The sequence below is a fragment of the Micrasema longulum genome, unplaced genomic scaffold (assembly GCF_059751315.1).
Source record: "Micrasema longulum isolate JH-2025_06_02 unplaced genomic scaffold, ASM5975131v1 h1tg000089l, whole genome shotgun sequence".
NCBI classification, from domain to species: Eukaryota; Metazoa; Arthropoda; class Insecta; order Trichoptera; family Brachycentridae; genus Micrasema; species Micrasema longulum.
Window position 1 is genome coordinate 557,569 of NW_028277295.1, and position 21,162 is coordinate 578,730.

The window sequence follows — 21,162 nt, forward strand, 5'->3', positions numbered from 1 at the left end:
AACATAAGAAAGAAAAAATTAAATATTCTGTAAAACATAATATGGTAAAGAGTTCATATCTTTAGTTTGAATCCAGGATAATGCATGTTTTTTAAAAGAAGGAAAATTTTGAAAGTTTGGAATCAATGAAATATTATCAGTAAAAAATAATTAAAAATTTTTGGGCCTATAAAATATGCATGTCTCTGTGCGAGCCTCGTTTTACAATGTACAATGTTTTACAATATTTCTAACACACGATTCAATATTTGACTTGATCTATTTGAATTACTTGTAAATAATTTTTGGTTCTTAAATATATATTTTAAACATTGAAAACAATATATTTGTCTTAGATCTAAAAGTTTAGCCTCTGGGAACAATGAGAAAGAGAGAAAAGTGCGATTTTTGTGAAGCATTATTTTTAATATAAATTTATGAACAGTTTCTAATGGTTGAATATGATTGTTGTAAGTTCCTCCCCATCCAATTATTCCATAGGAAAGCGATGACTGTACACGTGCATAATATACCATTATATAATTAAATTAGGAAACGAAAAATACAACGTAAAATCTAACATGGTGGTACATATTGCTGATAAAATCCACCCAATACAAAAAATCTGTAATTAAGGGTATTGGAAGCAAAGATAGCAAACTCTCGTTTTGGTGTTTTCGAGAAAAATAACAAAAACTGCTACACTAATTCCAAAGAGAGTCTTCATGTTAGAAATTTTATTTTCACTGTACTTAAACTTTGAGATACTAATAAATTAGTTTTAATAGAAACACGAATTCAAAAATTTTTCTTTATATTTGTATGGCACGGCCATTTTGAAAATTTAAATCTCAAGCCTGTCATTGGTCGAATAAAATGGCTGATGAATATTGCTATGTTTGCTTTACACTATTTTTAAACCATCAGCAGTATGATTTTAAATTACATTTGTAACTCAACTGATGATTTTTATAAAAACAAAGTTGATTAACTACAGAATGACATAATAACCAAAAAAAATATTTTTTTGGAGGTTGCTATCTTTGCTTCCAATGCCCTCAATTTGTCTCTCCTAAAAATTGGGTTTTTGGAGATGATTTACATAAAGATGCATATTACAAAATATATAAAAGGCCAAGAGCCCTGTGTTGAGTGGTATATTACGAATTATTTGAAGATTCTAGATTTGGAAAACAGTATTTCAAACATTGTTTCCTAAGGACTATTTTTTTTTTAGATGGTACTTTTGACATAAGACTATAATTACTTTCATGCGTCATATTGCAGGATATATAGCACTCCACGCGGCCGTTTTTTGCACTATTCATTACTAGAACATTCGGTCAGTTGACATTTCAATTGAATACCTAATATCAACTGAATTCATGGCGGTATTTTTTATTTATTTTTGATGAATTATATATGAAAGTAATGGATAATATATCTTTATAATATAATGTATCACGAAGTTACATCGTTTGAGCTAATTTTATAGATGAGAGTTGTTGTATCGCACAGAACCACAGAAAAATATCAATTTATAGTATATATTACTTACATTATATTATGTACCTTTTATGTAGGTACAAATATATGATTTTTTTATGGCTTACCTGTAAATAAAATCACCATTCGCCACTGATTGTCCTATTACAGATGTTGTAAATAATCATAAATATTTAATATAAAGTTTATATTTGAAGCACTAACTTTGTGATTATTCATTACAATAAAATAAATAAAACAACTTTGTTTTTAATCACTAATTTTTATTTTTCACCGACCGGTTTCAAAGCGAACAAGCTTCTTTGTCAAGGTTTACTTAACTAACGTAACTAGTTACGTAAACCTTGACAAAGAAGCTTGTTTGCTTTGAAACCGGTTAGTGAAAAATAAAAATTAGTGGTTAAAAACAAAGTTGTTTTATTTATTTTATTATAAATATTAAAGATTAATTACTCATTCTAAATTTAGCTGGGGTGTTCATATTGATGGAATCTGCGACAGATTAAGGTACTGGCTTAAAGTGATTTCAAAACGTTAAGATACATTTATACCTCGCTCATCGAATCTATTATATTAAACGGAGTGCGTGTCTGGGCCTGGGGTCTCACCTTCCAGTCTCATTTGGGTAAAATTTATGATATTCAGGTGATACTGTTGAGAGGGATTGTACCGGATAGCATAATCCGTGAGGCGAAACATATGGGCGAAGGTGTATATTTTAAATTCTGTAATGTCCTGCCGGTAAAACAACTTTGTGACTGCTAATTGATTGTAGATCACTTTGTAGATCCGGAATATATAAAAAGAGTTTCCCACACTCACAACACTAGGTTAAAAACTAAGGGCTCCCTGTTTGTTCCTTGAATTACAAATCACTTCGGAGAACATTAAATTGCGTTGTTCCAAGATTGTTCAATGATCTCCCACAAACCATCATTAACATGAAGGATCTTTAAATGAAAAAAATGAACTGATGAAATATTTTCTAGATATTTTATAGTGCCTGTTTATAAATAAATATGTTAAATGTAAAAAAAAAAATGTAAAATAAACCTATCATAAAAAAAAAAATGTGTCCCACCAAATAGTCTTTAGGCTTAGTGGGTAACAAATTCTCATATGTATTTTTTAATTATTAAATAAGCGCTGATCTGCAGCACTGAAACTGAACTGAAATTAAGTTATTAAATTAAACAGTGTGTTTTCTTCGTAAATGCATTGTTGCTCGACTTTTTTTATTTACTCCCCTATTTAATTATATCAGACAAAACTACAGAAAAGCGTGGCTGGGTTTAGCTAGTAGATATTTAAAAACCAAAAAAACTGTCAATGATCCATTAAAGCTTTATATTTGTTTGAAAAATCACTCTTAATTGCACAATTATCACATTTAATCAATGTTTTATTAATGAATTTTACTAAAACTCGTTTTCAGATAATCGAAATTTTCATCATTTCATTTAGCAAGCCGCTGATGAATTTGTTCACTTTAATCAGTGTTAATTTTCACCGTACAAAATCACAGAAAAGGGTCAAGGTACACACTATTATATTTATGGATCAAAATGACCCACACAGTTTTGTAGGACCGTGGATATTATTTATTAGTCAAATAATAATAAAACATTATTATTACCGAAACTATAAAACAAAAAGTCGCAATACACCCACCCCATTTGAGGTATCAAAATAAACTGTGTTTATTTAGAATCATCACTCCCTTTCCGCACCTAATGATGCATAAAGCACTGCATTGGTACACCAATCGCAGCGTATCTTAATATTTTTTTTGTTACATAAAGGTAAAATGATCAGTCTTATGCTTCGGGTACCAGTTCGGGGATGATGAAATATTCTAAACCTAGTAATTATAGTGCACGAATAATAAAAGAGGCAATTGAAATACACAGACATCCAAATAATATAAACAAAGACGACGGGCTTAAATTAAATTCAACATGGTTCCCAGCACTACATATGACAAAAAACGAATAGAAATGTGCCTACTGCCGGCTGCGACACAGTACAAATTACTAGTACATAAACATAATTATTCTTTCCTACAAAACTAGAAATGTGCCTACTGCTGACTGTGACACGGTACAAATTACTAGTACTTAAACACATACATTTCTCTATAAAACACACAGTTTTCCCTGAAGATGGCTCCTGCAATGGTAGCCGAAACGTCGGATCAAATCCAACATACACGGTATCACCCAAAAAAGATACATAATATTGATAACAGTGACCGTGAAAACCTTCGCACCTATGAAATATTCTGGTTTAAAAACACCGTTTTCAATAAATATTTCATTTCAACCATTTTGGGAATCGAACCCGAGAACTCTTGCGTGGTGGGCAAACGCACCTATCATTCCACCACGAGGCTGATTTTTGGGACAACTAAACCATTACTTCTGTGAAGCGTATGTTACGCTGAATTTTGAATTTACTTCTATTAAATCTTGATACATCCATATAAAATATTTAGGAATAATTATTGAAAAATATTTTATTTTGTGTTATCACAAAAAAATATAAAACTTTCCCATATCTTCAAGTCAATACGTTACATCTTATTCCTAATTAAACTTAAACAACTATAATTTATTTTATGTAGCTCAATTATAATTTATGGCATAATTGGGAGACCTCTCGAATCTGCTCAAAAATCAATAGTTTAAATTATTTTTAAAAAGCCCTTCAGGTACCCCCAGCGTCAAGTTATATGAGAAATTGGAGATCTTAGATATAAGGCAATTATATATTTTTATAATAATTATGTTTGTGAAAGCGAATTATGCTATCATATCCCAAACTAGAGGATGGGTCATGGGGTCTACCACAAACTCTGAATTCGGGCAAAGAAATTTCAGGTTTCTGAGGCTAAAATATTTAATATGTTACCCAAACATTGCAAAACCCGGATTCAATTTAATAAATTTGTAAAAAATTGATTACTGGAATAGGACGAAAAAATCGGAAAATTTATTTAAAATACATTTCTTAATAATAAATCAATATTGTATAACTGTATACTTAATTAACTAGTAGGTAGTAATATTATTGTTTATTTTGCATATAAATATCTGCCTTAAAACAGGCTGTACCTAGTTAGGCAGACTAGACACGATCCAGAGAAATCTTTGATTTAAATGTGGTTGTAGTATATTATATAAATAAAACACGAGTGATACTTTAATCCAGAAATTTGGAATATCCAGTAACTGGTTTCATCGCTTTCGCGACATCTTCGAGACTGGTATCTTTATCAAAGAGTTAAATGTATTTATACAAAACAAAGGTAAGGATAGATAATTCAAAGTTATATGTAAGTAAATTACAATGAACTTCCATCAAGAATTTTCACTTACAAACTTAAGTGTATGTGGTAGATAAAGTAATTTTTATTTTTGTAATAAACCATGATTATTTTTTTATTATTATTATCTAATTCATGTACAAACACCTTTTGTAGTAATGCATTTTATTCTTTTATAGATCTGATTAAAAAACTATCGATTTCTTTTAATTCGTCGATTTCGATGAAATATCCCTTTCAATCAATTTTTTGGCATTTTTAAAAAATAATTAAAGCGTTGTTGGATAAAAATATGTCAAGGCGTTTTAATGAACCAGATTCATGTTTGAATCGAGAACGATATTAAAAAGAAAATTCTAAAAGGAAATTCTAATTCAGAATTCTTTACTAAGACAATGGGGCTATTTTTAAATGAAAAGCAATTATTTTGAAAATGAACAATTAACATTTAAATTATGTTTTGTTGCCTTGTTATTAAGATTTTAAAATGTTTATAAACTGATGCAGTACGCTACTAATACTAACATTCATTTTTCCTAAGAGGTGGGTAAAGGGAATGGACAGCAACATACGTCTATCCAGATATGAATCATCATTACATAGCCGCTCTCTAGTTGGAGCAACAAATATCCTACAGACATCTTTGACAGCCGCCAGCTCCTGTGTTTATTTAAACACTTATTGCCGACGAATAGTCAGCAGTAGTCGTCCAGATGAAGACGTGGGGAACTTGATGCCTTGTAAATTAGGCAAGCCTGGTTAAGGCTCTCAGGGGGCATCTGCAGTATAACGACATCCTGACGTACATTCTTAGCTTATTCCTCACTCTCTATGATTACCGAATGGAGCTTCTCGCTACTATCTGTGGCCCTGTTGTAGGTGCTGTTGGATAAACAAATCTGGTGGTTCCGAAAAAAATTTCAAGGCTTTTAAAAAGTTTTGTAATCATTTCGGCAAATTGATCATGTCCAATCAATTTAATCCCAGTCAGTGAAGAATTCACTTCCCTCTTTTCTTAATCCAATGAAGTGCATATAATGTACTTCTGGATTACCTTTTTTCAGCACAAAGAGGCTTAGGCTACTAGATTACAGAGAGCTGTTTCTCGCAAGCAGGCTACTAGCAAATTTTCCTTGTATGTGGTTACCGCCAAGAAAATTTATGTCCTCAGATGCGGTGTGCGGTATGCGATAGGCAAGCTGCCCTCTAAAATAATCGTTTTCCAAAAAATTTTGAAAAGTTTGAAAGCTAAGCTATGGAGAAAGTTAATTTATAAAATAAACTATTTTAAAATTTTACAATCATTACATAATTGGAACGAAGCTAACATTCCGTCAATTTCCGTGTGGCAATAAGACTGGCAATGTGCAAACACGTAAAACGTAGTTATGCAGAAAGCAGCCAGCCATAGAAAAGTAAAACTGAGATAATAGCACCTTTATGAAACGAGTGAATGATCAAATCTACATAACAGTTGGAATGTTTTTGACTTTGACAAATAATAAACAATGAATACATTAAAAACTTTTAAAAATTAAAAAATTAAAAACAAGAATCAAATTATTTTTTTGACCAATTTTAAAGATTTTTAAAGTAGGTACCTTCAAATTTTTCTTGAGCTGTGGGTGTTTTTTGCAAATTGAGAAATGCCGTTTTTGTGATCGACACTATTTTCAAAAGGTGATGATTACAGTTTTTTGTATAAAAACGGTCTGGCTGGTTTTAGCAAAACATAGAATTGAACTTACTGCACCCAAAAAACTGTGCACGCCGCTGCTTTTTGGATATTTGCGTTCGTATGTTCAAGAATCGGGTTGTGGTCCCGTGGCTAGTCTTGCGGTCTCACGAACCAGAGGCCCAAGGTTCAAACCCCACTCTACCCCAACATGATTTCCATTTTCTAATAGTGAGTTATTTACAACTCGTTGAAAATGGCCCCCATGAAGGTGAATCATAAGAACGCTACAATTTCTTTTTCCAAAAAAAAAAAAAAAATAATAATAAGTAAAATAAAATAAAAATGATTTTCTGTTATAATATTCAGGTCTCAGATTAAATGGATTCAGATACGAAATTCCAAATGCTGAATCTGTCTCCATGTCTCTAAATCAGAGTCAATTTACAAAGTTCCTTAATAACCTTAATTAACACAGGACACGACATGTCAAATCCTTTGTAATACGCGTGTATTTACATCTCGTGCATACGAATGTCACAAAATATTATATTGTAATCCGTTTGTACAATATGTAAAATATTATATGGTTGTGTTCATTTAACATTTCTACTACATGGTTCAACATACAGAATCAAATAGATTATGCCTACAGAGGTCCCGCGGAATACATAATATGTCATCCAATTTGATTCCGAGATATTAAAATGAAATGCTTGTGCATATTATTAATTTAACACTATTTTGAGTTTGTCTAATTTTTTGTAAACAAATACTGGGTTCAAGTCTCTGTAGATCTGTTAATATTAACATATTACAACAAAAATAAAGAGCATTAAACATTTTAACTTGTTGCAACAGAGAGATAAACCACTGTGTGACCACTTTACGCACTGTGTAACATTTACCATTCTGCCTATGTTAAAACATCAACATTTTCTCAACTCTTCCATCTGTTGACTTTTGTAAAGTTAAGGAGCTGAAACCTTCATCACGTGGCGTGGGTGAGATTATCATTTACACAGTAGGTAAATTGGCTACTCAAACCAGCCAATGACCGGTCATAAGCCCTGTTAATGCCTAAACTTCCATATTTCTTTCTTGAAAATGTTTTTCCTCTCTGTTGCAACAAATTTCAATATGAATAACTAACTCCCTAGGGAGGAAATCCAGCCAGTCTGCAAGCATTTGGACATACTCTAAACTTTGTTGAACATTTAAAATATTAACAGCTCCCCAGGGAGTTGAATCTGGTTTTTGTATACATAAATTTTGGACAAACTCAAAATATTGTTGATAAATTCACATGGTCTATGAAGAAGTAAATATTTTTTTTTAAATTCGGGCGTTGCCTAGTATGTAGGTGAAATAATTTAATAAGATGAACCTCACCCGCATAAAAAAAGGTTTCGGCTCTTTAACTTCACAAACATCAACAGATGAAAGAATTGAAGAAATATACATGTTCGAATATGGGCAGAATGGTGAATGTTACACAGTGTTTAAAATGGCCACTTAAACCAGCCAATGACCGGTCATTAGCCCTGTTGATGGCTAGACTTCTATGTTACGTTCTCTAAAAATGTTCTTAATGTCTGTTGTAATATGTTAATATTATTATTTTTTTCTTTTAAAATTATAGCTTTATTTCATATTTCTTTTTTTTTTTTTTAATATTTATCTCTTTCTATATCTTAATAAATAATTCTCATTTTTAATTTCAGCTATTTAATTTCACTCAAATAAACAGATGGTAGAATTTAAGAAATATGAATGTTGAAACTTTTGTTTAGAATAAGGTTGTGGAGCATGTGGACATCACTAGTTGCCTCCAAGAGACCCTGTCGCTAGCCAGCACTCTCGTTTCTTCCCATGTCAATCCAGCGTCCCTTAATTTCGCCGAATAAAGTCTATAGATCGTCATTGACGGCCTTCCAGAACGGCGTGATCCCACAGGTTTAAAGAAGAGGCAACTAGGGTTTAGGTTCTCCTGAGGCGTGCGCAGCACGTGTCCAAGCCAGGTCCACCGTTGCATCTGCAAGACGCTCGTAATAGGAGGCTACTGCGTCCGTTCTTGGACTTCAATGTTTGACGCTTAGTTATCTTTTAATCTTCATGTAATTAATCTATGTAATAACGCCCTTAAAATGCTTGGTTCTGTTCTTAGAAATACCGAGATCTTTTCTAACACTCAGGTTATGAGGACATTGTACAATTCCTCGATAAAAAATCGTTTGGAGTTTAGTTCCATTATTTGGTCGCCACATGAGATTCGATACTCTTTGATGGTGGAGAGAGTGCAGAAAAAATGTGTGCCCTATCTGTACCTAAGAGAGTGTGGATATTATCCTTAGCTCTTCCCAACCTACTTTTAACTGGGGATGCAAGGCTATCAGTCATTATGGAGAAGGAGAGACGTTATTTGGGTGTTCCCTTTTTTCGGGTGATTGGTGGTTGCATGCATAACTCAGAAATTCTAATGGATGTAGGTCTGTTCGTACCTGATAACTAGCTTCGGCAAAAACAGCATCGATTGTTTTAGCTACCACGATGCAGAATCAACCTGCCAATGGTTATGCCGGTTGGTAGAGCAATCTTGCTACTTTATCGCATCACCTTGGATGTCGACATATTTCGGATGACAGTGGGAACAGTGGAATAGTTTCCTTTAGGAAAGCACTTTCTAACTTTTAATTTTTCTTTTTACATTTTGTCATATCATTTTAACAACATAACTATCTACTATTATTTATGATCTATTATTGTATTTAGAATGGATTGGTTTTTCTTTCTGTAATGTTTTAAATACTTGAATGAATGAATAAATAAATGAACGTTGGAAGTCGGAAAGTAGAGAAGAAGGGCAGCAGATCGACAAGAGGGGAGACTTCTGGATGCAGCCAAGGCCTACCCAGGGCTGTCGAGCTTATGATGATGATAATCCAGTCATTAGTAACTGACAGAGAGATAGAGTCACGAGCTATAAGATGCACCTGAGTCCAACCAAACGTTATCCGACACATCCTGACCGCAGGTTTCGGCTGAGCCTAAGTTCTTAGAAACTGGCCGAAATCAAAACCGTAACCGAAACTTCGGTCGGCCACTACTAGTTATTGAAATAAACTTGTATATACAATGTTCCTTTTTTTAAGTATAAATGTAATCACTTCAAACACATGAAGATACTTATCCAAGATTATGCAAGGACAGCCAAATTGAAAAATTCCTTCTAGAAATACCGACTCGTCATTCTCACCCCTGTTTTCCGTCGTAACTTTAAAATGAAAATTCTTTGACCCTAGAAAGAGGGAACGCCATTTTGGATGTGAATTTTCTAAACAAATTGTTGTGAATCATTCACGATTATTTATCATTATCTAAATCCACGTTTTATGGTGCACGAGGCACTGTATTTGTACCCTATTCGTATTATAAGGTAATTACTTAAGAAATTGCCGCTTTGCATTGGAATTATTTTGATTAGTAATAGAGATTTTTTATTCAATAAAATACACATGTTTATACAATATCAATGCATTAAATAATGTATGAAACACATTTTTCCCGTTAAATGATCAAATAATAGTTTGTCATTACGGGTGCTCAGACATTAGTGGTATTAAATTTAAATAAAAGAGTGCAGATATAATATTGTATACATGTAGAATAATAAATATGTATTTATTTTACTGATGTAATAACTAATATTTTTACATGTAAGTTATTAATTAAAAATACTTTTGTTTTTGAAATGGTAAAAGAAAAAAAAAAGTATAAAACGGAATTTAATATTGAGTTTTTTTAAATTAAAAGTAATGCGTAAATAATAAATCAGTGAAGATGTAATAACTTATATTTACATTTAAGTTTCTTATTTAAAATACTTTGTACACGTCCACTTATTTGTTCAACCAATTAGCGTTTTCACTCTCTTTCCGGAATCCGGAAATCTTTTACAGCTCTCTTATCATTGGTTGATTCATATGAACTAGTGACATCGTTCAACGTAGTTCATTTTGATTTGATTTTTTAAAATTATTTTTTTGAACATTTTCAAGAAACTTTGTCAGATAATTTAATGGTCTTATTTTAACCACGCGGAAGAAAACATTTTCTGCATCCAATTTCCCGTATGGCTGAAGTTTTTCATTTAAGTTTAATGCGATATATATCTCGTTCGTCGGAGTCTATCACTACACTCTAGCATTGGTTTATTTTAGTGAACTTATGCCGTAATTCAAAGTTGTTCCTTTATTCTTCTTTTTTTTATACATTTTCGAGAAACGATTGAAGAATGATTTTTCAAAATGGTCTAAGTAAAAAAAATCGTTAAGAGAAAAACAGTTATTCGTGTTATCTCCGTTTTCATCAGTTGCAGTGATTTTTTTATGTATTTTAAGGTGGTTTCAAACTCTTGTCATGCAATTAAATCAATTAAATACACTTCGATAATTTGCCACCATCAAAATGCTTATTGTAATTCGGATTTTGAAGGGCATTTTGACTAAAATTTAGACATTTCAAAGATTTTTTAATATCAGGCTTTAGTTAATGAATCAATTTTCTTTCTGGTTATGCAGCTAATAATTGTGATTACAATTGTATTTTCACTTTGAAATTCGTAAATTTTGACTAAGGACTGTTTGAAAAATCACTCTTCAATGAAATGCTCTAATTTTTCCGCGTGTTAAAAAACATTTTTCATCCACGTTTTTATTGTTTAGGATAACGCAATAATTTTTATGCATATTTTAGGTATACCTAGTAGGTATGGGAATAGGGTGTCTTTTTATACTATGCGTCATTGAGTTCAAGTATGTAAAGTTAAAGAACTACTAAATAAACATAAAGAACGGTCAAAAAGATTTATGGGGTTTGTGTCCCTTAGATTCAGCGCTGCAGAGAGGGAAATAAATTTATATCAAATGCTTATTTATGCGCATATAAATTATACGGCTTAAACAATTTTTCACTTATCTGAGAATTTATGTTTCAAAGACATTTGTCAGCATTTTTGCCTCACCTGCACTTTTGAAATAAGTGTCCATTGACTTTGTATGGAGTGTCTGTGAGTAAAATAATAAGAATAAATAAAAAACATTTGTCTTTAAAAGTGTCGATTGACTCCATGTCGAGCGGACGAAAAATGAATTTCGGTATTTGAGATAACCAGTATAAAAAAAAAAAAAAAGACTAAAACAGAGTTTTTAACTCGGCGATAAAAAATACAGATATGTGTGTGAAATAACTGGAATAATTAAAATGGGTTTTTTAAATAAGTTGACTCCATATCGAGCGAATAAAAAATTAAGTTTTGTGTTTAAAGTAACCAGAATAAATACAAAAATTTTATTAAAAACGCTTTTTTGACTAGGTGGCCACATGAGCTCCTCAGGTAAAATTCCCGAAAATGATAAACAAGTAGAAAGTGGAATATCCTTAAAATCTTAGTATTTAGCAGACCTATTTGTCACAAAAAACTCGATGTTTCTTTTCAGACTCTCGTAATTATTGTATGACGTGTTGTAGAAAAAAAACCCCGAATTCGAAAGTATTTATTTCTGCAATGGTTTTTGTTTTCTTTTAATAAATATCAGCGCCCTTCCGTACTGACACGGAACCTTAATTCTCTAAGTAACAAACAGACCGATGTTACGGTTTTTTTTCTATTCCCACCCAAATGTTGCATTTTTTTTAATGCAAAAAGATGAGTAATGTTCATTGATGTCGTTTTATGATCTGAACTCATTTTATGGTCCTTTTCGTTGTCAATAATTAGTTTATATGTAATAATTAATAGATTAAAGTTAATATTAGGACATTCATATATTATGTTTGTACTATTTTAAGACTTAATTTAAAATATATATAAGTATAAATACAGGTACCGGCGAAGACGTTTTAAATTTTCATACAATTTTTTTTAAATTTTATTTTTACATATTTATTACAACAATTTACAAGTTTTTATTTAAACAACAAATTAATTAAGTAGTAAAAGTAAACACATTTACATTTTTTTATTTTTGCTGTTGGTTCATCTAAACTGCCTAACTAGGGATAGCTTCCCCGTTCTAAAGCAGTAAATTATGTATTTTATAATAATATTAAAAAGTCATTACAGTTTCATTATTATGTGTGCTTTTTCAGTCTTAAAGGTAAATAATAATTATACACATGTTCATACATAAGTATCAATTTAAGTTTATATCGTCTCGATATGAACGATGAAGATAGCGTTTCTTATCGCGGCCCAAATTTTTTTTTTTTAATATTTTTTTATTCATAAATTTCATAAAAAGTACTTGTTTTTGTAAAATTCTAAACATATCTACTTTTACACATCTAGTAAATGTTATCACTGTAACTCTCCAAAAAAAGAGACTAACTCTTGTGCTTGGAGAGTGACTTACACTGTTTCAGTTGTTTATTTATAAGAGTTTATGTAATTTTAAATACGAGTACATGAAAAGAAAAATAAAAAGATAGGATATATATGTATTAATAATTTTATCAGTAGAGCCCTTTATGTATTTTTAAGAAACAAATATGAATATATTTTTTTTAAATTATTATTCCAAATAAAATTTATATGTACCTTAAAGTCGTTTGGGTATATTGTAACGATTATATTTCATCCTGTCCCATTTAAGCAGCGCACAATTAAGCACGGGTCCGAATAATATTATTTGGTACGTCACAATTCGAGTATGGCAATACCAGGACAGATTATGCATTTTGAAAAGCCAAGACCGCCCGTGACATGCGAAATTCGTGAATAAACGTGTAACTAAACAGAGCTTAGATGTAAATTGTTATATCGTGGGAGCATCGCCTTACAGCATGTAAGAACTATGTAATTGAATTTGTAATCATTTTGTCGTTTTGATTTGCCAGAACACGGAATCGAATGATGTATTTTTGTCCATAATTATAGGCTTTTACCATCTTTATAATAGATTATCATTACATCTGTCTAAATCTTGACAATTTACGTCAAGTTTGCAATTTGGACTTCTAGATTTTATATTTAGCTAGGTAAACGAACCAAATTTTTTTATTTTTGCTTGTAAGAATAAAATTGTAATTTTAAGAAAATGCCTTTATCATTTCGCAACTACCTGGTCTACATATTTTAATTAGCAATACACAGTAATTATTGAGGCTCCGAGATTATTTAAATTTTGAATCCTATTTTTTTAATCTTGATTCTTCACACATCTTGTGTGAAGGTCGAACATAATTATTATCCACATTTTGGAGAGATTCTCATATTTACTGGTTGAGCGACACTGGTGAATAGCGTATATTTTGTGATGGATTTGATCTGCATTTATTTGTTTGGTTCACTTTTTGCGTTGTCTCACTACAATGCCGACCCTTAAAAATAAAAAAAATAAAAAACGCACAGAGCGCAACTGTCAACCAATAAAGGGACCATTCAAAAAAAAATTTAAAAAATGCACAGAGCGCAACTGTCAACCAATAAAAGGACCATTCAATTTTTCTTTAAAATTGAGGTTCAATTTTTTTTGTAAATCTTTGAAATCTGTTAATACATGGAGTGTTGACATTCTATATATAGAATATATTCTCTTGTACAAAGTCGTGTGGGAACCACCAACCACTTACATTAGAACCGTGCTTACATCAAGTATTTTAACACCGTGTTAATTCCATGAGAGTGGCTTTGCGGAGTGGCAAATAAGCCACCAGCTAAACGCTGTTCGGGGGCGCATTGTACCCAGAAGCAGTACTGTGCACTATGACGATACAGCACGCTTCTCCCGTGTGCATTATGCATGAACCAGGAAGTAAGAACATCTGATGCACATGTGAGTATGCACCACAACACATTCATACCGATGGAGATATTTCGAAAGCTCCGTTGTTATCTTGAAACACTCGGTACTGCACACAAAACGAACTTTTTCACTCGGAATGATTCTGAATCACTGAGTTTGTATTCAGAATGGCACCAAACTTGGGGTTAGTTAAATAAAAGTAAACTGTAATGTCTATTTTATTTATTTTATTTTTATCGCAAAGTCAACAAACATCATCATCACCACCCAGTTGCATTGAGCAATAATATTTTATAAAAAATAAAATCGACAGAAAATATTTTGAAAGACCGCCTCCCGGCGCGGTCAAATCGCGTGGGAAGATTCTAAATTGTGCAAATAAAAATTAGTCAGAAAATTTTGATATCAACTAAATTAATACTATTAGGAGTGGAGTGCATCGGACTTTCAAAAATAAAAAAACCTCATTCAAACAACAAACAAACCATCACGCCGTTTTCTCGGAGGGGTAGACTGAGGGGATAGAACGCCACATCACTATGTCTTTGCACGCAGACCTCGCTTTCTCTACATTCATACATCTTTTCATGCACGTACGCCAATTATTCCCACTCTTGAAATATATACTTTTTATTTTTTTCAAAGAAACATTAGCTTTCTTATAATTTACCCAAATATTTTCATTTTGCTGGCCATTTTCAGCGAGTTGTAAATAACTCACCATTGAAAATGGAAATCAAGTTGGGGTAGAGTAGGGTTCGAATCTCGGACCTCTGATCCCTGAATGGTGTTTTAATCAGTGCTACACAAAGAAGAATTGTAAATGTAACTTTTCACTTCTTTCTTAAATATATTGTATTCCTGACTGCACTTTTTATTTTTTTTGTTCATTTAATTAAATAAAAATATTCCTCTTTAAGTATAATGATGCTGTACTGTAGTTGTTTTTAATTTGAGAATTACCTGTTCTAGGTCGCATATTTAGACTAAAGTTTTAATGTTTTCTAAAATTATTAAAGTATCTAGATGTCTGCTGTTACATAGAAGGTAAAATGATCAGTCTGGGACTTCGGGTGCCAGTCCAGGCACTATGAAAAAATCTACTGTAAATACTTAAAAATATATTTGTATATTTCATTTAAATTTGCTATGCAAGAGAGAGGGAAAATATTGTTGAGAAATTTACATATTACTCAATTGTGCAATATTTTTTTTACAATATGGCGTTGTTAGATAAGGTGGTGTATATGCCAAATATTAAATCCTTTTAAAATAGCACAAAGATTCATTTTACAAATAATTTTAATGAAACATACAACACCCAACACAAAAAAACTATTCAATTTATTTAAAGTTTACACAGAAAACACTTTTTACACAATAAAATAAAAAAATAAAATTAAAATTATTCACACTTATTTGTTTATAAATTTGTATTAACCACTTAATTTTTTTTAATTACACTTCGACCGGTTTCGAGGTTACTACCTCATCGTCAGGAATTTAACTAACTTATAATTACACGCGATGCTATTTATATAATAAAATATTGTATGAAAGAGACAGAAAATTGAAAGAAAGAAAGAGAAAGAAGATAAAGTAAATCATAACGGGAATAGTTTTAAAAAAGTTTTTTCTTTCAATTTTCTGTCTCTTTCATACAATATTTTATTATATAAATAGCAACGCGTGTAATTATAAGTTAGTTAAATTCCTGACGATGAGGTAGTAACCTCGAAACCGGTCGAAGTGTAATAAAAAAAAATGAAGTGGTTTATACAAATTTATAAACAAATAAGTGTAAAATGTCATTCTACAAAGTGAAAAATGTTTTTGATAACAATAATATTAAAATTATTTTTTTACATTCAATTTTGATGGGTTACATTGCAAGTTCTGTTTTGATGCACATTTTGTTTATTATTTTTCTCAGTATTGTATGGATTGTTTTTATTAGTTTTTCGTATCGATGAGTGATTTTTTAAAAAATAATTTAATTTTTAAATTTAAATTGTTAATTCTATTTAAATACGTTTTTTATTCATGCTAATTTTATTATTAATTCTTTAACAATAATTTACTTTGAATTTTAATAATTTATTTTGCTCATTTTATTTTAATATGTATTTAATAAACATGTAATTGATGAAAAATAAGTATTGTCTTTTGATATTTTTTATTGTTTCAATATTTCTGTGTATAATGTATTATTTTACATTGTTTGTAAAACAAATAAATAAAGTTTACTAAGAAACTTTACAAAGAAGAAAAGATAAACGTATTTGAGATGAATAAGTCACTCAGATACCAAAATTCCTAAATTCCACACAAGTCATGGTCAAAATAGTTTTGTTTTCAAATGAATAAAAAATTACAATAATCTTCCCTATAAACGAAAAACCATTAAAACCAATATTTCAATAAACAAATTCAAAGTAAATTGAAAGAAATTTTTGAACCCGTGTAAAAACTGTTTTTTATTTTAAAGATAACTGTTTTCTGTTTTTCTCGTATAATTTTTTTTTTTTTTGGGTATTTGAAATTTTACTTCAAATTTATAAATAAAGATATTAGTGTAAGTCACTTTCCGAGCACAAGCGCTTGTCTCTCACAGCAATAAAATTTAAAAAATACAAAAATAGACACTTACTAGCTCTCCCTCCGACTAACCCTACACGAAAATCATGCTGATCGGTCGCTTTGTTGCGACGTGAAGGAAACAATCAAACAGACAAACACACTTTCACATTTATAAATAAGTATGATGTATAGATGTTGATGCAATCATATTTTGTTGCCTTTTACGATAAAATTATTCAGAAATATTTTACAATTTTGACCAATATACTATAATAGCCACTTTATGTTTATGTTAAATTATTCTCAGTTTTACTATGTTTTATTAATATAGAGAACATAAGATTTTTTTCACTTTAATTGTTATCTTTTATTTGTCATCTGAGATAAGTTATGTTTCTTTTTTACTTTTTTACATTAAAAAAAATTACTTTAACAAATTTGTTTAGTTTTAATTGTTCAGTTGAATAATATAGTTATATTTCATATTATATAATGATTTTTTTACTGCTGTGATTATTTCTGTAAAACTTTTTATTGTAAAAGGTTCTTTAAACCGCTGATATAAAAATAAATAAATACATATTTTTTACCTCAAAAATCATTTTAAAATTGACAATAAAAAAGCAGGCTTTAAACGTAAAATTTTGACGCTTTTGTGAGCAAACAATAAGGCTGCGAGCTTCATTAAAGCCTTCACTGAGTAATATTTTCAGGATTTCAGGCCGGCTTCTGAAACCGGGGACTTTTAATCTAAAAACATCCCAATTCGTTGGCTTATAATTAAAACCACGGAGAAGAATTTCAGGTCAACAATTGTTTGGTAATTAGAACGATGGGGGTAGCAAGTGACTCGCATTCACAATTTAACTCTTTGCTATCGAGTGTTTTTAACAATATATTTGCAACTTTATAAAATTACACGTCTTTATTAAATTCGTTTAATTAACTTACTATGGAGGATCGCAGAATGATAACAGATTTAAGGTTTCAGTTGTTGCAAACTCTAAGATTCAATAAATATTAAGAGGAAACGTGGTGTTTTTTCTTTATACAAACAAGTTCACGTATTTTCTCCCTGGATTATGGCACTACAGCAATGATTTTTTTACACACTATTGATATTTTATTGTTTCATTATGTGATTTCATTAGAATGTTTGTTATATCTTTAATCTTCGCAAATTTCATTAATTTTACTTGAACTTATTCAAATTCGAAAACCTGGAAAAGTAGAGAATTATTTTATTGTAACAATTCTCGTATCAACTTCGAAATCCATTCTCCTTTATCTAGAATACATCGGTTTGAAAAGAAGTTCGAAAAAATATTTGAAATTTTCAATACAAACTCTACTAATGCATTAAAATGCAATTTCACTTCTTTTTTAGAAAAGGAATGAATTTATTTAAAAATATATTGTTAAATTTAACTTCGTTTTCTTCGATACAAATTTTTATTTAATTCTTTATTTAAAAAATAAACATTTGTGAACTAATTGCCAAATTCCTACTTCTTCCAACAAACTGATAAAAAAAGGTGTTATTAAGATTATTTAAGCTTTCATATTGATCTAAAAAACGTATTATTTATAAAATATTATTGTAGCATTATTTTTTTTTTCATTATTACTTAGCTAAATACTAGCCACTTTATGTTTATGTTAAATTATTCTCAGATTTAATTAGTTATATTTATATTTAGAACATAAGATTTTCTCACTTTAATTTTTATGTTTTATTTGTCATCTTAGATATGTTATGTTTCTTTTTTGCTGTTTTCATTAAAAAATATTTTAGGCTATAGAAAAAATCCGATTTCATTTTTGTGTTCACACCGGGAAACGAACCCGGAACCTTCCGTGTGTGAGTCAAGCGTCTTGACCACTCACTACACCACAAAAGCCGCCAAATATTTCCTGTATTTTTTCCATGGATTATGGCACTTGAGTGGTGATTTTTGCACAATTTTTATTTGAGCACAACGCGACATGGACTCTTAGCTAATCACACGAGGAGATAAAACAAAAAACCAACCCTATTTAAGAATATATAATTCGCTCAAAAAAGTTCCAAATTAAAATCATGTGTTCTTATTTACGGAGAAACGTTTGTTCAACCAGTAAATAGCGGGCAAGCCATCGTTCAGGCAGGTCAACGTCTGGCGTGTCCGCTAGTTGTAAATAAATGTATATAAATAATGACATTCGTGAAATCAGAAACTTTTTTTTTTTATGCAAAAAACTAAATGAGCTTATCGTTTAATAACTGAAATTGTGCAGGAATGTGGAATTTTTATTTTTATTAGTTTTTTTTTAAATTGACTTCTCGTGGAAAGGGTTGAAAACAATTCATATTCAACCCCATTTATAAGTAGGTATTGTTGTTTCCACCCCTTTTTGGGTCATAACTTCTTCTCATCATCAAATAAATTACTTTAAAAGTTTTTTATACATCTTGATAAAGTTTTTTTGTTATTTGTAATTGAAAAACTTATTTTCAATTAATCGAATCGGGGTCCTAAAGATATAATTATTATTGAGAGATATGAAAACTGAAATGTTAGGTAAAATATTTCTGAAAGTAGAAAACTAAAAACTAAAAATTAACCTATTATAATATGTCATTGCTTGATTTTGATTATCATTTCATACATTTTGTTCGTGTCCGGGCTGATAAATAATTCAGTTTTGTGTGTTATAGAATCTGGGCCACGATTACAAACGCTATCTTTATCGGTACATATTGAGACGGTATAAACTAAAATCGATATAAATATGAATACTTAAATGCATGTAAATGTGTGTATTCGAATAAAAATATGTTCATCGATAACCTGTAAAAGAACATGTTTATATAAAAAAATTGTTTGCATAATCTAAATTTTGTTCCATTGTTATACGGGCCCAGGTTAGATTCCTAGCAAGGTCGACACGAAATATTAATTTCTAAGATATTTTTGAAGTTTCGGTGTCAGATTCCAGTCAAAATACAATAGAATTCCATTTACTCTAACTCCGATCATCCAGATTGCAAAATATTCAGTTTGTTATCAGAAAATAAAAAATAAAGGAGTGGTTTTTAATTTCAATTTCATTGTTCGAATAATTAATTTTATTCGACATGTTTAAGTCAGTTTTTAATTTAATTTCAATTTGTTGTATTATTTCGAAAGCAATAAAATATAGGGCTAATTGATTCGGATAAATGAAGTATTACAGTATATTTACTAATACCTGATTTAATTATGGAACGTTGGTGTAAGTTTCTAATAGCATGTGTCCTATCAGCACGTTTGTTATCACGTTTGTTATCACGTCTCTAAACCGGTAGACGATGAAAAGTCAAAAAGTTGTAATATCTAAAAATTCATTCATTTAAATATTTATTTACTTATTCACACCTTTTATCAAAATACAATTTTACGTTCACTTTGTCCAGCTAAAAAGGGTACATACCCCGTTCCAAACTAGGCAATTACATTCTTATATATGAGAAGAATAAACCAATTAATACAAAGCACTGACAAATAAAATATAAACTTATTTGTATACACATTTTTTAAAAAAAGGAATAACCCGCTAAGCCTCTGTTTTAAGGCTTGTCAGCAGGTGGGATAGAGGGGATATGGAAGGAGGTTATGAAAAATACACCACAACACCCAGACCAATTGACTTCGATTTTTTTCTTACAACTGGCGGGAATCGAACCCGCGACTCCAGTTTCACAGTTGGCCGTCTTACCAACTGCGCCACGGCGCCTACCAAATACATTTTTGATATACACACATACACATATATATATATATATATATACACACATATATATACACACATACATACACCCATGCGCATACACATACATACATTCATAAAAACATGGACAATTTATTTATGCGAAACTTCATGTTTGCCATCTATAAATATACGTTTGTTATTATTTCTTATTTTATATTTTATTTTCGACATCCAGTAAGAATCTCCAATCCATGGCATGCATCAACTTTTCTGACTCCCTACGATTAATGTCGTGAAAGAGCGAGGTCAATACCTTCCGCAACCTCACAACACTCCCGTCTTTCCACTATTCTGGCAAAAGGTTATGGACCTTTTTGCATGCGTAATAGTGTTGTCTCGATGCCAGAACAGTGTTGACCCCTTCACTTAGTATCAGATCCCTATTAGAGTATCTTGTATTATGTTTGTGGTTGACGCTTGGGTAAATGTCTCTATTTATGTGTGTAACCACTACCGTTCTCAATATAAACTGTTAAATAATATTAAGTAATCTGAATTCT

General features: G+C 30.6%; 1 protein-coding gene across 1 annotated transcript in view; it reads left to right on the forward strand.

Moving 5' to 3' along the window:
* LOC148284787 (FMRFamide receptor-like) overlaps nt 1–21,162 on the forward strand; it is a 589,885-nt gene that overhangs the window by 417,444 nt on the left and 151,279 nt on the right. The window lies entirely within an intron of this gene.